Raw genomic sequence first — 17,479 nt, forward strand, 5'->3', positions numbered from 1 at the left:
AGATCCTGACATCAGAGAGACAGGACAGTGGTGCAAGTGGGGGCAACCTTACAGACCCCGCCTGTGGGAGGCTCTCCCAAAGAGGCAGGGCTGGAATTGCTCTGAGACTGATCTCCTCTGATGGTGATTTGGCCCTTCCTTTAGGACATCTGCTGAGACCTCTCAGCCTCCCATCAAGTCTCAATGCTGATTGGGAAAACTTCTCCTCCTTTTCATTAGCCCCCAGCTCGGCCAGTTTCCCAGCTGTTACCCAGTTTGGGGCCAACAAAGCCCTCGGGCAGGAGTGACGGCAAAGGTCTAGGACCCAGAAGCCGTGCCCGGGGTCAGTCTGGAGTGCTGTACAAAGCCCAGGACCATCCACATATCCTGTGTGGTGCAACCTGCTGAGTGGAGACAAAGGCTCAGGGCTGCTCTCATACCCTGATCAGACACTTTACTGAATGTGGCCTGCTTTAGAGAGGAGGGCTAGAGTGGCCTGACCAGGGAAGCTCACTCAGTGATGTAAAAGGAAAACACTTCAGGATTGAGCATCTCTTCTTACAGCCAAGTTGCTCTCCACAAAATTACTGAGGTTCAGGAGGACGCCATAGCACCTGACTGTCAGCCGACGGTCAGGGCAGTGTGTATGTGCTATACACCCGAGACTTCAACTGCTGGGACTGGAGTCCCTTGCAGCAGGCATCCTGGAGGAGGTTGACGGGCGCCCAATAAGTTTACAGGGAGAGCTTATAACACCTTAGATTTCAGCTGCTAGAATTTGTGATTCCTTTGCAGCGGGCAGCCTTAGGGAAAGACTGAAAGGTGCCCCAGTGGATCTGTCACCTGGGAGTGACACAAATCCAAACGCCGAAGCTCTTCCTATATTGTGTGCCTTATGACCGGCTGAAGTTCTTTTAAATTGTGCCTGGTCCTGTTACAGCAACTGAAGGAGTCAGGTTAAAGCTTAAACAGTTACAGGTTTATTGAGGAAGCTTATAAATCATATGGTTACAATGGCTGTTGTTCTATTTCTTAACTGCTGGCAAATATATATATATGTATATATAGATAGATAGACAGATCTTAAAAAAAATGGTTCCAAAGAAAATAAAGATAGAAAATAGAAAATAATGGTACCAAATGACAGCTTAATCTTTAAAGAGCTCTATTCTATGCATGCACTAAAACAAAAGGACACATACGGGTACAGTTTTTACCCCCTTCTGTGTCGCTCGGTCCCAGCGTGTCAGGCCAGGATCGGTCCCTCAATTCCTCAGAAAGACGAAAATACGAGGTGGGTGTCCCCGTGGAACCTCGGGAGGTCAAAACACCTAACCTGACCAGCAGGTAGAGGGTAGATTGACACTCAAAAATGATCAGCTGTTTGTCGGCTCACCGCGGCAGCCATGTAAATTTAAATGAAGCCGCGATCATTTAAATCGTGGCTTCATTTGACTTTGCCAAAACAACAAATCTACATGGCTCCGTTGACGGAGCCATGTAGTTTAGACGTACCCACTGGTAAGGTTTATCTAGGAAATTGCTCATTACTCAAATGCAGTTCCCCTCTGGAAAGTACACCCAAAATAATATTGTCTGACGCTGTCGAGAAACCATTACGCAACTCATACATTTGCCCACTCTCTCGATGAGGAGGAACATATATACAACTTTTTCCTCCCTCTTCCCCCATTAGAAATTACACAAACTGGGTTTAATAATTAAAAAAAAGAAAGTTTATTAAAATCTACCTTTTACAGTTAAGTGATTATAAACAACAGCAAAAAACCGAAAGCATGCATGCTATATTTATGTGCTTATTAAACTGCCTTGTTCTATTTGCTTAGTATTCAGGTTTTCAGATCTTACAGAGACTGGATTCAAGAAGTAATTTCTCACCCTAAATGTTGTTAGTCAAATTATAGATTCTCTGTATCGCAGAGTTCCAGCTATTTCTCTTTCTAGAGGAGATTCCTCTTCTGGACACAACCAAAGGTGAAAGTCTGCAGCAGTAGATCCATGCGGGGCTGATCTAGTGAAGACCTGCTAAATCAACCACAGAACATAAACCCAGAAACTCCAGCACTCCCCTAGAACAAAGAGCTTGAGGTGGGTTGATGGGAGAATCTTTAAGTGAAGTACTGAGGGAGGATTGCAAATTTCCATTTGCTCTTATTTTGCATATCTCTATCTGGCTTCCAACCCTAGTGATGGACTCAGGGAGGCAGGTCATTCTTTGGTCTCTGCCACAGATCGGCCATTCATTCATCCACCCAATCCCATTGGGAACTGAAAAGGGAATGAGAGAACATTTGTAAGCGAGGCCACCACTGGTGGTTGAAACACAGACACAGATGCATCACCTGGCTGCTGCTCACTGGAGCTCCCTTCTTTATTCCTCTCCAGCTTATCCAGGGTCTAAATTGCTCATCATTGGTAAGAAACTACAGCCCTCCCTATCTCACCACATCCTCAGCCCACAACACCCATGCCCTCCCCAGAATGCTCTCATCCTCTGATGCAAGTGATGATTGTTCTCCAGATCCAAGCTCAATGTGATGGCCAGTGATTCAAAAACAGTGATGTGGAGGAAGGGACTACCAACTATGGAGCATCTTGAAGTAGTGGGTTGTGCCTACGAAAGCTCATCATGCCATCTACATCAGCTGTGGCCAACCCACAGCTTGTGAGCTGCATGCAGCTCTTCACCACGCCCCCCGTAGGGTTGCCAGATGGTTTAACCAAAAATACCGAACCCCCCCCCCCCCCAAAAAAAAAACACAACACACCAGGGAAAAAATGTTGTTGAGGAAAAAAAAAGGGGCAGACCAAAGTTGTTGATCCAAAAAAAAAAAAAAAACCAAACAAAACCAGCATGGCCCCTTTAAAAGGCTTTTTGGACCTAAGAGGCTGCCAGCGGCCATCTTGTCTCCTTGCTCAGAACAAGACAGCTCTCCTGGCAGAACCAGGGAAGCAGGGGGGCTGGGCCCGGTTGCTGAGTGTATGTAGGGTTGCCAGGCAATGAAAAAAAATAATCAGAAAATAACGGACATTTTAGGTGTCTGGTATTTTCTGATTTTTTTTTTTTTAAACCAGACAGGAGGTGAAAATACCAGATTATCTGGGTCAATACCGGACACCTGGCAAGCCTACCCACCAGGGTGCGGCTCTCGAAGCCATGCACAAGCTACCACTACAATGCGTTTTATTGCTGTCTGAAAACTTGCCTTAATCCCTGCCTCATAGCCCCATACAGAGGGCCCTTCTCAATTAAAAAAGTCAACCACAGTCACAGCTTCAGTCTCACACCCACTACCCTTCAGGACTTACCTCCCTTTGCACCTCCCCTGTCTCCCGAGACCGACCAGGTGGGTATACACATATAGAATGCCTGCAAGTGTCCTGGAGAAGGAGACAACAAAAGCAGAGACAAAGACAAAGATGCAGAGAGACAAGCAGTTGGAATGTCACTTATCTCAGTGACAGTGGTGACTGCTCTGCTCTCAGCTAGATGGCTCTTGCCTCCCATCCATCATTCTCCCGAGCTCGCTGCTCTCCCTCCCTTTCCATCACATGACGGGAGGAGACGAGGCCAGTTGACTTCTTATCCCTTGCTACTAAGCAAAGCACGTGGTGGGGAGGCGAGAAGTTAGCATCTCAGTCAGAAATGTTGTGCAACCTCCCTTTCTCACATGTAACATGCCGCATCATCCCACCATCGGCCACTCCCTCTTGCTGCCACTGCATGAATAGAACTACAAAGGAGCTCCTTGAACCGACATCCAAACCAGTCACGCCGCAGAGCCGACTACTGCCCCATCTCCAGCCTGAATACAACAAAACTCCACGTTCAAGCAGCAAGCTCAAGACCTGTTAAGAACCTACTGCCACTGCAGAGGAGGACATCTAAGTGCTCCTTGCTTACACACAGCCATGCAAAGGCCTAAAGCTGGGGACCCTTCATGTCTCCCGAGAACCACATTCAGCCTGCTCAAGTCCATCTCTGCCAGTTTCCTCACCGGCCGTGGCTGCTGAATGGATTCCTCTACAAGCGCAGCAGAAAAAGACCGGCATGAGCTGTAGCTACACTAAGCTCTAATGCTGGGGAAAGTCTTCCCTTTTATCCCTGCCCGTCTCTCCCGTCATTATGGGGCCCACTTAACGAACACTCCCGAATCCTCTACTTTGCGTCATTGCCGTACCATTTGGCTCCCGAGGCCTAACACCTGGGGATGCACACCTGAAATACCTGCAAGTGTCCTGGAGAAGAAGACGACAGAGACAAAGACAAAGACAAAGACGCAGACAGAGAGAGACAGTTGGACGTGCTGGCCAACACGACACAATGAGGAGAGAGAAACACGTGGGAGGAAGGCAAACTCCTCCCCCCCGGCGACATACCCCAGATCCAAGTCTCTACTGAGGAGCACGCTCTGTTCTAGAGCAACGAGCAGCACCTATAAGTGGGAACCCTGCTTCTCTGAGAAGCAAAGCCGCTAGTCGGGAACCTCAGTTAGGGCTGGCTTCTAGGCAAACTGGGCATCCCAACCTGCGCCTAGCTAGGCCATAAGCACAGAGCTCTCCAAACCAGACACGTGTCTCAGTGACAGGGGTGACTACTCTGTTCTCAGCTAGACGGCTCTCATCTCCCATCCATCATTCTCCCAAGCTCACTGCTCTCCCTCCCTTTCCATCATGTGACAGAAGGAGACAAGGATGGTTGACTTCTTATCCCTTGCTACTAAACAAAGCACACAAGGAAAAAAGAAATAAGGGAGCATCTCAGTCGGCAATCGTGCATAACCTTTTTTTTCTGCATAAGATACCACAGACTTCTGCCATTGGTTACACCCTTTCCCTGACACTGCAGGAATACAAGAAAGGAGGGTTTTAAGCTGGTATCCAAAATAGTCACTCTACAGAGCAAACTACTATCCCTTCCCCAGCCTCAATGCCACAGGGCCCCATGCTAAAAAAGGAAGGATATGGTCTGTGAGGAAATATACTGTCTGCTGTCCCCTACTTTTTTGTGGCTCCTGAGATCACACCTGTGGGGATGTATGCCATGCAGACTTCCCCTTGTCCTGTAAAGGGAGATAACAGGACAGAAAAGGGGAGAGTCTCAGCTGGGCTGATCAATGGAGAAGTTCAATAAGTGATTTAGGTTCCCCACATAAATGTCTACCTTGAATTTTTGGTATTTGGGGCTGCACTGTTGAGTGGAGGGATCTACGTTCCCAGGTGCACTGAGGGGTTGAGGCCCATAATGAAGGGGAGGGTGGAGGAGTGTGTGAGGGCCCAAGTTTGCAAGATTTCACCTTAGCTGCCAATTGAAAGGGGAACAAGGGGGATTAAGGGATCTCATAAATGGAAGGATCCACTGGGGGTAGTTTAGGGAAGGATATGGCAGGCTGGGGGATGTGAGGGAGGAGGAAGACTGAGGGGGGAAGGGGTGCAAGTTCAGGGTGCTAGGGAAAGAAAGAATAAGGGAGGCTGACAGGTTCCATGGCTGGTGGGATAGCAGCGTGGGAGTAGGGAAAGAAGCAAATGAGGCCAAGGGGTCCTATGGCCAAGGGAAGGGTAGGGATAGGGTGCAGGCTGAAGTGAACTGGTGGGTGATGCAGGGAGGAGAAGGTGGACTGATGGATCTCATGAATTTGGATATGGACTGGGGGTGCAGGTTGGGGGGAATGTTGTGGAAAGGAAGGGAAACTGAAGGGCCCTGGGATAAGAGCATGGACAGGGGGAATGGCACTGGCAGGCTGGGCTGGGCGGTATTGATAGGGCTGCCAGATGGACTCCCAAAAAATATCGGACACCCAGAGAAAAAAAAAAAAAGGGATGCGAGATAAGCGGCGATCACAACCTCACCCGTCAGGCTTCCGTCCTATGCCCAGCTGGAAAGATCGGAGAGGGTATTATATGATTTTTTTTTACCGGGCAGAGGGCTCAAATACTGGACTGTCCCATAGGATACCGGACACCTGGCAACCCTAGGTATTGGAATAGAGTGAGGAAGTGGGGGGGATAGGGATGAACGCTGGGCTGGGAGTGGCTCAGGAGGAGAGGAAAGAACGATCTGCGGAGTCTCATGGTGCAGTTCGCGGGCAGGGTGGGGCGGGAGATGGCCTTTAATGTGCGGGTGGGGCGGGGGGCACTGGCTGTGACGTGCTAGTGATTCTCAGACTCAAGGAGGCAGCATTGTGAAAACTACAATTCCCAGGATGCATCGCTCATGCTGAGAGTGACTCAAGCACAACAAGACCCAGTTCCTAGCGTACGGTGGGGGGGGAGGCGAGCAGGAGGTTGGCATCCAGGTTGTGATGTCACTTCCTCTTCCACCAACTTCCCCCTCCTCCCGTCACCCTGCAAACGAAACCTGCAAAAGCCTCTCCCCGCCCAACTTAAAATACTGGGTCCCGCGCTGACCACTGGGAGATGTCGCTGGCCCTCCAATGGCTGCTGGGCGATGGAGGCCGTAGCGCACTACATCTCCCATAAGCCACTGCAGCTCCATCCGCCCTCCCACCCCAAACTCCGCTCAGCCTGTAGCTGGGCAGCGGGCACCTGGCCAGGGTGGGGGTTGGGGGCAGGGCCAGGCCTGAGGGTTATGGGGCCGGCGGAGGGGACAGGGGGCGATGCGGGGAGCTGGGGTATCAGGAGGGTTATACCTTGGGAGGTTGTGGCTGGGCCCATGGGGGTTGAAGTGCGAGTGGCCTGGGACCCACTGGGGCCATGGGCAGGAGGGGGAGAGGGATGTCACAGAGCCTGGTGTGCGGTGAGGGGGATATGGGACTGATCTAGGTGACAGAGGGAGAGTGTGAGGGGCAGGGCTGGAGATGCAATGATTTCCAAGGAGGAAACAGACACATGTGTGAGCAAGGGAAAAGAACATTGATGGTGGGGGCTAAGGTGCCCCACAGCAACCTACTGCCCCCAATCGTGGCATGGGTCATCCACAGTGTTCCCTCTAACACCTACCACGGTGGGTGGGTTGAAATTTATGTGCACCACCAATACTGAGGTTCCACATGGATGTGCAGTGTGTCCCAATACACACTGGCTAGGTCTAGACTGGCAGGATTTTCCGCAAATGCTTTTAACAGAAGAGTTTTTCCGTTAAAAGCATTTGTGGAAAAGAGCGTCTAGATTGGCAGGACGCTTTTGCGGAAAAGCACTTTTTGTGGAAAAGCGTCTGTGCCAATCTAGACGTGGTTTGCGCAAGAAAGCCCCGATCGCCATTTTCGCCATCGGGACTTTTTTGCACAAAATGGTTCTCAGCTGTCTACACTGGCCCTCTTGCGCAAAAGCATTTGCACAAGAGGGCTTTTTCCTGAATGGAAGAGTTATTATATTTGCGGAAGAACACTGACAATCTTACATTAGATCGTCAGTGTTCTTGCGCAAATTCAAAGCGGCCAGTCTAAACGCAGCCACTAGGTATAAATATATATTTTAAACAGTTTGTAGGTATGGAAGGCAATTTATTAAAACAAGGCATAATTAACAAGGAGCAATACTTAAGGTATTTATTTAATATGAAATTAAAAAAAAAGAAAATTAACACTACTCTTGGAGTAAATACATCATTATCCTTTCCAACAACTCAAGGTAGTAAGTATACCAAAATGGGTCATACTGAAAATAACTATATAAATAAACCAAAGACATGGCCATCAAGTAAAAGCATAAAAATATGCACAGCTTTAAGATGCTCAACAAATCTGAGTCAACTAGAAATAGTCATGCTCTCCTTGAAAAGATGTAATACAATATTTACTAAAGGCATTCACTCAGGGTTGTACACTTTCTGTGGGGAAGGTTTAGGATCCATGCTATACAAGTAAAACAGAAACCTATAAAAGCTGATAGGTTCAAACGAGAACTTGTCTCGCCTTGTGTGTCACTAATTTAAGAGTAGAAACCCCAGAATACTTTTCTGGAATCCCAACTCCAATAGAAAGACCAAATAAATTAAACAGGATACATGGCAAACAATTTATCATGTATTAACTAAACAGGATTTAAAAAAAATAATTAAGATCAGAGTTTGCAGATATCTACAACACTCGAAAGAAAAGCATTCTTTTAGAATTTTTTATTCTCTTAACCCAGTAACAGCTATGTAAACTTTGTTTGAGATATGATCATGCAAATGTCATGAGGTAGGCCTTTTGCTCCAGTATTCAAAAGCAGCTGAAAAGCTTTTAACCGACCTGAAACTGTGGTACCATCCCACGCAGCCTGCTTCAGCTCAGGAGAGAGTCCTTTGCAGCTCAGCTAGAGTTGTGCTGAGATGCGATGCAGCCCAGATGGTAGCAAGTTAGGCACCCTAAACAAACTCCCCTCTGTCCCTACTTCACTGTACAGGTGCCAGAACCCCCCCTCCCCATCTAATCTTTTCCCCCCACCCAGCCCAGCTGGATGCTAGGGTAGAATCGAGCCTCTCAGTAGGGTTGCCAGATGTCTGGTTTTTGCCTGGATAGTTCGGTATTTTGGCCTTCTGTCTGGTAAATAAAAACCCAGAGAATACTGGACATGTAAAATGTCTAATATTTTCTGTTTTCCTCGGACGGATGGCCGGTGGCGTCTGTGAGCGCAGGGGGAGCAAGGAGCGCGGTAATTTAAAGGAGCAGCAACCTCTTTTTTTTGCTCAGCCAATTTTTCCCTGCCTGTTCGGGATTTTTTGTGAAGGTATCTGACAGCCCTGCCCCTCAGAGTTGCAGGCTTTCACAGCTACAGCCCAGCTGGGAGTCAGGACAGGAGAACACACCACAAAAACTCCCCACCCCCACCTCACCAACAACAGCACCCATACACACCCTCCTTCCTCAGCTACCTATGCCAACCATGTGTCCTGAATTTTCTGGGACAGTCTCAAATGTAAATACTCTGTCCCAGTGTCCCCATCAAGTAGCAAAATGTCCCAGAAAGCCCTGTCGGACATATAACTACGTGAAGGGGACACCAGCTCGCAGGGGAGAAGTGACCAACAAATGGCTCCATGCCATTGCTCCTCGCACAGCACAGCAGCCTCCTCCCCCCACAACTCACCCAGCAGAGCATGTAGGCAGCTCCATTGGAACTTTGACAGTGGCATGCGATTTCTGGCCACCACTCCATCCCTTCGCCCCCCCCCCCCCCACACACACTGCCTCCATGGTACTGCCACTGCCTCACACAGCCCCCAGCCTGGCTGCGTCACCTCCTCCTCCAGGCTGCTCATCCTTTGTTACAGCATCCTCCACTGCCAGGGGCAGGGGGAGAACGGGATGGGCGGGTCCAAGGCAAAACCTGGTGGAACTGCTCCCCGACCTCTGTGTTTTAGAGCTGTTGCCTCAGCCCTGGCAGGTGCCGTGCAGAGCTCCATGCAATGCCACTCTCTCCCCCTGCCATACCACTAGCAACAAGCCTGGTCTGGTAGGGAAGGTCAAGGTTTCTTCACCCCACCCCATGCCCTCCAAATGGGGAGCTGGTACTCCAGGCTTGTGCCTCCCACCAGGATCTCCGCTGCATGGTGGGGACTGAGATCCCTCCCCTTTCCCACCCCATTGGGGGAGCAGCAGTGCGTTGTCTGGAGGCTTTCCCTGCTGCAAGGGGGCATGAAACCACGTAAGCATCCCCCCCCATGTCCAGACCCATACACTCCAATCCCACTCACTCCCCTCCCCCCGCCAAGACCCTGCACCCCTACTTGATCCAACATCCTTCCTTGCACCTGCACGCTCCCTCCTGGCCAGACATCTTGCCCCTAGCCTGCTTTTGCACCCTACCTCCCACCCAGACTCCACAACTTCTTCTCCTTGTGCACCCCATCTCCCACCCAGATCCTAAGAACATAAGAATGGCCATACTGGGTCAGACCAAAGGTCCATCTAGTCCAGTATCCTGTCTGCCAACAGTGGCCAATACCAAAAGCCACAGTGGGAGGGAGCACAACAGGTAATCCTTACGTGATCCCTCCCCCGTCACTCACCTCTAGAGAAACAGAGGCTAGGGATACCATTCTCACCCATCCTGGCTAATAGCCATTGATGGACCTAACCTCCATGAATCTAGCTCTTTTTTGAACCCTGTTGAAGTTCTAACCTTCACTGCATCCTCTGGCAGGGAGTTCCACAGGTTGACTGTGCGCTGAGTGAAGAAAAACTTCCTTTTGTTTGTTTTAAACCTACTGCCTATTAATTTCAACAATTTATTTATAAATGATCTAGACAAAGGGATAAACAGTGAGGTGGCAACATTTGCAGATGATACCAAACTGCTCAAGATAGTTAAGACCAAAGCAGACTGTGAAAAGCTTCATAAAAATCTAATCAAACCAAGTGATCAGGCAACAAAATGGCAAATGAAATTTAACGTTGATAAATGTAAAGTAATGCACATTGGAAAAAAAATAATCCCAACTATACATACCATATGATGTGGACTAATTTAGCTACAACTACTCAAGAGAGATCTTGGAGTTATTGTGGATAGTTCTCTGAAAACATCCACTCAGTGTACAGCGGCGGTCAAAAAAAGCAAATAGAATGTTAGGAATCATTAAAAAAGAGATAGAGAATGAGACAGAGAATGAGACACAGAATATCTTATTGCCTCTATATAAAACCATGGTATGCCCACATCTTGAATACTGCATATAAAACCATGGTATGCCCACATCTTGAATACTGCATAGTCGTGCCTCATCTCAAAAAAGATATATTGGCATTGGAAAAGATTCAGAAAAGGGCAACAAAAACCATTAGGGGTTTGTAATAGGTCTCGTATGAAGAGAGATTAAAAGAGACTTGGACTTTTCAGCTTAGAAAAGAGGAGACTAAGGAGGGATATGATAGAGATCTATAAAGTCATGACTGGTGTGGAAAAAGTGAATAAGGAAAAGTTATTTACTTAGTCCCACAATATCAGAACTAGGAGTCGCCAAATGAAATTAATAGGCAGCAGGTTTAAAACAAACAAAATAAAGTTTTTCTTCACACAGCTCAGTCAGCCCGTGGAACTCCTTGCCAGAGGATGCTGTGAAGACTAGGACTTTAGCAGGGTTCAAAAAAGAGCTAGATAGATTCATGGAGGTTAAGTCTATCAATGGCTATTAGCCAGGATGAGTAGGAACAGCTTCTGTTTGTCTGGAAATGGATGACAGGAGAGGGATCATGTGATGATTACCTTTTAGTTCCCTCCATCTGGGGCATCTGTTATTGGCCACTGTTGGAAGACAGGATATTGGGCTAGATGGTCCTTTGGTCTGACCCAGTATGACCATTCTTATGTAACACTGAGCAGGACCTAGGAACTCAGGTCAGAGCACATCATGCTGTGCTGAGCTCCGGACCCTCCATCTGTTCTTGGTGGTGCACCCTAGTAGAACTCCAAGGGCTATTCTCGGGCCCACAATCGTGTCGTCTGAAGGATACCAGAGTTGGTAGAAATGAAGACTAAAGTGGCATGGTCAGGGAAGCTCACCCAGTGATGTAGCATGAAGAGAGCTGAGAATGGAGCATGTTTGGTTTAGGGATGTAATATCACATTTAACTGGTTAACTGTTTAAACGTGATGTTTAACTGGTCAGGGCTGGCCTTACCATGAAGCGAACTGAGGTGGCCACCTCAGGTGCTAGACTGTGGGGGGGGGATGGGGCAGGGGTGCCACTAGGACCCAGTGTAGAAAATTGTGTCTGCTGCTGGTGCATGTGTATTCTCTCTGCTCTAGATGCACAGAGATGGTGGAGTGCTGGAGGAAGGAGGGCACAAAAGACATAACAGGCAGGCAGAAGAAAAGGTGGCATGGGGGCATCATTTGAGCTCCCCGCCTAGGGGGCCAAAATGTTGTGGGTCAGCCCTGTAAGTGGTTAACCAATTAAAGGGTGAGCAGGCAGGGAGGGAGAAGGGATTGTTCCAGCCCAATCCAACTGGAGCAGCCCCTTGCCCACAGTGGGTTGGGAGCTGCTCCAGCCCCCACCAGTTAACCAGAACCAGTAAGCATCACCCATTAAGAGCGATACTTACCAGTAAATCTTTTACAACCCTACTCTGGTTACAGGGAAGATGCTCTCCAGATAGTTACCGTACTTCGGGAGGACACTGAAGAACCAGACAATTCCTTGAGGGGGCCCAAAAGACTCCGTCAAGTCTATCGTGCCTCCAATAGAGGCAAAGGCCTTTTCTCAGAGACCCATCCCATGCTGACAAGAGTCTTTGCAGCCCTCCCTCAAAACTTACTTTGAGCCAATTGCTATTTGCTCTTATTTCACAGATTGCTGTATGGTTTTCATCTCCCTGGATGGCCTCAGGGTGGCTGCTCCAGCCTGGGGTCTCTGCCACAGGTCACCTATTCTCTCATGTACCCAAAGTTTATAGGAACTGGAAAGAGAACACATAAAGCTAGGTCACCACAGGTGCATGGCGCAGACAAACACATGTCACCTGGCTGCTGCTTTTGGAGCCCTCTTCTCCAGTCTATCCAGGGCCTAACATGCTCGTTACTTATAAGGAACTACAGCCCTTCAGATCTCCCCACACCCATGCTCACCCAGGATGCTCTCTGGTCCTCTGAAGGAAAGCATAGCTGAGAATTGGAGAACACCATGAACAGACTAGAAACTACAGAGTATCTCTATTTGTATACAGGTCACCCTCCTTCATATTCACAGGGCTGCCAAACCATATCACCTTCAGCTAACGGAGCAAAAAGCCTTTCTGAGCCCAAACACACGAGACAGGAAGAGAGATAAGTAACCACTTTCAAGCTCTCTCCACAGGCACTGTGGTGGAGAATGCTTTAGCAGAGACCTCTCAGGGAAGTAATCTCTGGCTCTGTGGACATGGGGAAGTCAGTGGATGAAATACACCTTGACTTTAACCAAGCTTTTGATACGGTTTCCCACAATATTCTTGCCAGCAAGTTAAGGGAATGTGGATTGGATAAATGGACAGTAAGATGGATAGAAAGCTGGCTAGAAGGCCGGGCCCAGCGGGTAGTGATCAACGGCTCAATGTCAGGATGGCAGCAGGTTTCTAGCGGAGTGCCCCAAGGATCGGTTCTAGGACTGGTTTTGTTCAATATCTTTATTAATGACCTGGACGAGGGGATAGATTGCACCCTCAGCAAGTTTGCGGATGACACTAAGCTAGGGGGGAGGTAGATATGTTGGAGGGCAGGGATAGGGTCCACAGTGACCTAGACAGATTAGAGGATTGGGCCAAAAGAAATCTGATGAGGTTTAACAAGGACAAGTGTAGAGTCCTGCACTTGGGATGGAAGAATCCCAAGCATAGTTACAGGCTGGGGACTGACTGGCTAAGTAGCAGTAATGCAGAAAAGGACCTGGGGGTTACAGCAGATGAGAAGATGGATTTGAGTCAGTGTGCCCTTGTAGCCAAGAAGGCTAATGGCATATTAGGTTGCATTAGGAGGAGCATTGCCAGCAGATCTAGAGAAGTGATTATTCCCCTTTATTCGGCTCTGGTGAGGCCACATCTGGAGTATTGTGTCCAGTTCTGGGCCCCCCACTATAGAAAGGATGTGGACGCATTGGAGAGGGTCCAGCGGAGGGCAACAAAAATGATTAGAGGGCTGGAGCATATGACTTATGAGGAGAGGCTGAGGGATTTGGGTTTGTTTAGTCTGCAGAAGAGAAGAGTGAGGGGGGATTTGATAGCAGCCTTCAACTTCCTGAAAGGAGGTTCCAGAGAGGATGGAGAGAGGCTGTTCTCAGTAGTGACAGGTGGCAGAACAAGGAGCAATGGTCTCAGGTTACAGTGGGGGAGGTCTAGGGTGGATATTAGGAAAAACTATTTCACTAGGAGGGTGGTGAAGTACTGGAATGGGTTCCCTAGGGAGGTGGTGGAATCTCCATCCCTAGAAGTTGACAAAACCCTGGCTAGGTTGATTTAGTTGGGGTTGGTCCTGCCTTGGGCAGGGGGCTGGACTTGATGACCTTTTGAGGCCTCTTCCAGCTCTATGATTCTAGATTTACCTATGCACACACCAAGCCCAGCCAAACTGGGAACATGCCCCCCACTTCCCAGCCACGGGATTCAGTGATGTAGAAACCGGCTCAGGCATGTTTTCCAACTCACAATGTGGCTGGACTCTGACCCTAACCTTTTTCCTTGGTTGCAATGTTCCCTCTAATCTTTTCCATCCATGTGTGGAATACATAAATGCAGAATAGGGATGTAAAAGTGTCACCGTTTCAACATCAGCTTTTTGGTTTCCATTACAATTATATGTCATTTCCTGGCTGCCAACCCTGCTGTAGACAGAGTTTTATAATGTGTTATGTAATGCTCTTAATGGGTAGTATGAGAATAAATGTTAAACGTCTGTAATTCTGTTGGCCACCCTTCTCTGGTTAGCAGGGAAGAACAGTCTTTTAGGCCCTTAATAAAGATCCATCAGAGGGTACGTCTACACTACAGCGCTAGTTCGAACTAACTTAGTTCGAATTAGTTAATTCGAACTAAGGTAGTTCGAACTAATGCATCTAGAACTAAAAACTAGTTCAAACTAGCGTTTTGCTAGTTCGAACTAGCAAGTCCACATTGAGTGGACTCTGAACAGGGCTTAAGGATGGCTGGAAGCAGTGCCGGCAGGGCATAAAAGGAGGACTTAGAGCATGGAGATGCTGTCTCAGGCTAGCCGAGGGCTGCGCTTAAAGGGTCCCGACCCCCACCCCGGACACACAGTTCTAAGGGGTGCCCCGCTTGCAAAGAAGTTCTGGCTTGGAGTGCCCTGAGTGCCCACACTGGGCACATCACACCACTCGGCCATCAGCCCGGCTGCACTTGCCGCAGGCTGCCATCTGGGGAGAGGGAGTAATTGGGGGGCTGCAGGAGAGCTTCCACCCCCAGAAGCCTGCAGAGCCAGCCCAGTCCTCCCCATCGGGAGCTCGTACCCCATTCCTCCCTCACCTCCTTCCACTTACCCTTCCCTAGCCCCCCTTCTTATTGATGTACAAAATAAAGATAACGTTTCTTCCAACATTGACTCTGTCTTTATTGAACAAAACTGGGGGAGACTGGGAAAAGGAGGTGGGAGAGGGGAAGAGAAAGGCTGGGAGAGGGAAGGGCAACTAACATGATCAGGGGTTGGGAACAGGTCCCAGATGAAGAAAGGCTACAGAGACTGGGACTGTTCAGCTTAGAAAAGAGGAGACGGAGGGGGGACAGGATAGAGGTCTCTAAAAGCAGGGGTTGGGTGGAGAGGGTGCATTCAGAAAAGTTCTTCATGAGTTCCCATAAAGAAGGACTAGAGGACACCGAAGGAAAGGAATGGGTAGCAGGCTTCAAACTAGTAAGAGAAAGTTGTTCTTGACAAAGCAAATAGTTAACCTGCGGAACTCCTTGCTGCAGGAGGCCGTGAAGGCTACAACTAGAACAGAGTTGAAAGGGAAGTGAGATAAAGTGATGGAGGTTGGTTCCATGGAGTCCTATTAGCCAGAGGGTAGGAGTGGTGTCCCTGCCCAAAGTTTGTGGAAGGCTGGAGAGGGATGGCACGAGACAAATGGCTTGGTCATTGTCTTCGGTCCATCCCCTCCAGGGTCCCTAGGGTTGGCCGCTGTTGGCAGACAGGCTACTGGGCTAGATGGACCTTTGGTCTGACCCAGGACGGCCATTGTAAGCTCAGGGCTCAGGGTCGGGGGTCTCAGTGGACCCCCTTGATTTTCATGCACACCTGCTCCTGGGTGGCCAGGCTGGCAGCTCTCCTGCCCTAGACGGCCACTTTCCTGTGCCTAGTGCGGAGATCGTGGACGAGGTCCACGATGTCCGCACTAGCCCAGGAAGGTGCCCGCCTCTTGCGGTCCAGGGCAAGCTCCCGGGAGCCGCCAGCCTGGTCCCGGCAAGAGGGAGTGGGCTGGGGGGCATCGGGTGGGTGGCTCTGTGCCGTGCCAGGTGCAGGGTCTGCTAGCTGGGTGCTGGCAGGCTTGCACCTGGCACGGGCACCGTAGCCAGCCCGTGCCCCTTTAAGGGTCCGGGGCCGGGAGGGGGGCATAGAGTTTCCCTGGTGTTGGCCAGAGTGGCCACCAGGGAAACCTGGGGAGGGCTAGCCTCCCACTAGTTCGAACTAAAGGGCTACACAGCCCTTAGTTAGAACTAGCTAGTTCGAACTAGGCGTTAGTCCTCGTAAAATGAGGTTTACCTAGTTCGAACTAAGCGCTCCGCTAGTTCGATTCAAATTCGAACTAGCGGAGCGCTAGTGTAGCACCTATTAAAGTTAGTTCGAACTAACGTCCGTTAGTTCGAACTAACTTTGTAGTGTAGACATACCCAGACAGATTGCTTGTGTCTGTATCTGATGTCAAGACAGAAAGAGATCAGCAGGATCCTTGTGATTTCAGCATGAGCACACCTTTAGAATATAGGTTGTGTTGCAAAGAAAATATGATGAATGATTATAAATATATACTAATAGATCCCTTTTCCCATGTGTGAAATAACTGTAGTTTCTGGGGGAAGGGGAGTGAATGGGTTTGGAATGGCACTGTCTGAAGAGAACATGGCTCAGTAATTGAGACACCGCAGGTGGGACTGCGCTACGCTGGGTAACAATGTCTGATCACAGCAGCACCACACACATATATGCAAAAGCCACACACCACACCAAATGCTCACACACAGGAATGCACAAATACTCCCGTGCACACAATCTTGCAGACATGCACAAACACAAATTAACAGATGTGTGTGCACACTTGCACACAGAGACACAAGTAGACACATTTACAAATGTGTATATGTATGCATGTGCACACCCACATGTGCATGCACATGTCTGCACGAGCATGTATGTGAACACACACAGATTCACATGCACTCAGACACACACACACAGGCATGCACAAATGCACACATACAGGTATGCACATGTGTGAATGGGCACTTGCACACATGTGCACCCACATACATGCACACACAGTGACATGCACTCATACATATGAACTCACACGAAGTAACAGTAGCATAGAAGGACACAGAAACAATAGCAAACTCAAAAGCCAAATATTAGATCCATTAGAAGAGAACTATTACAATGAGGTACTAGTCCACTATTGGGGCTCCCATGTGCTGCTGCAAGACAGTATTTATTTCAATCCCAGGTTTGCAAACTCTCAGCATGCGTAACTTTATATATAGGGTTGCCAGATGGTTTAACAAAAAATACCAACCCCCTCCCTTTAAAAAAAAAAAAAAGGAAAAGGAAAAAAGTTGTCCAGTATTTTCTGAATTTTTTTTTTTTTAACTGGACGGAAGGCACAAATACCAGGCTGTCCGGTTCAATACCGGACACATGGCAACCCTATTTATATACGTTAGCAGCCTACTAACCTTGTGGGTCTATGCACATATGGACAATTAAGTACAGTAGACTTCCAATAATCTGGCACATTTTGGACCTAGGTGGTGCCAGATTATCAGATTTGCCGGAGAATCAGGAGGGCCGGTACAGCTGCACGGCTTAACAGCTGGCCCGGACACAATCTCCCTCCCTCTCC

At 48.8% G+C, this 17,479-nt stretch overlaps 1 long non-coding RNA gene across 1 annotated transcript in view; it reads right to left on the minus strand.

Annotated features, from left to right (window-relative positions):
* Positions 1 to 6: 6 nt before the first annotated feature.
* The window catches only part of LOC142818556 (uncharacterized), a 32,405-nt gene continuing 14,932 nt past the window's right edge, over positions 7 to 17,479 (minus strand). The window contains exons 3-4 of the long non-coding RNA XR_012896067.1: positions 3,310 to 3,381; positions 7 to 2,268 (exon numbers count right to left, since the gene is read on the minus strand). This is a non-coding gene — a long non-coding RNA (uncharacterized LOC142818556). The remainder of the gene's footprint in view (positions 2,269 to 3,309; positions 3,382 to 17,479) is intronic.

Source organism: Pelodiscus sinensis, chromosome 16 (genome assembly GCF_049634645.1).
Source record: "Pelodiscus sinensis isolate JC-2024 chromosome 16, ASM4963464v1, whole genome shotgun sequence".
NCBI classification, from domain to species: Eukaryota; Metazoa; Chordata; order Testudines; family Trionychidae; genus Pelodiscus; species Pelodiscus sinensis.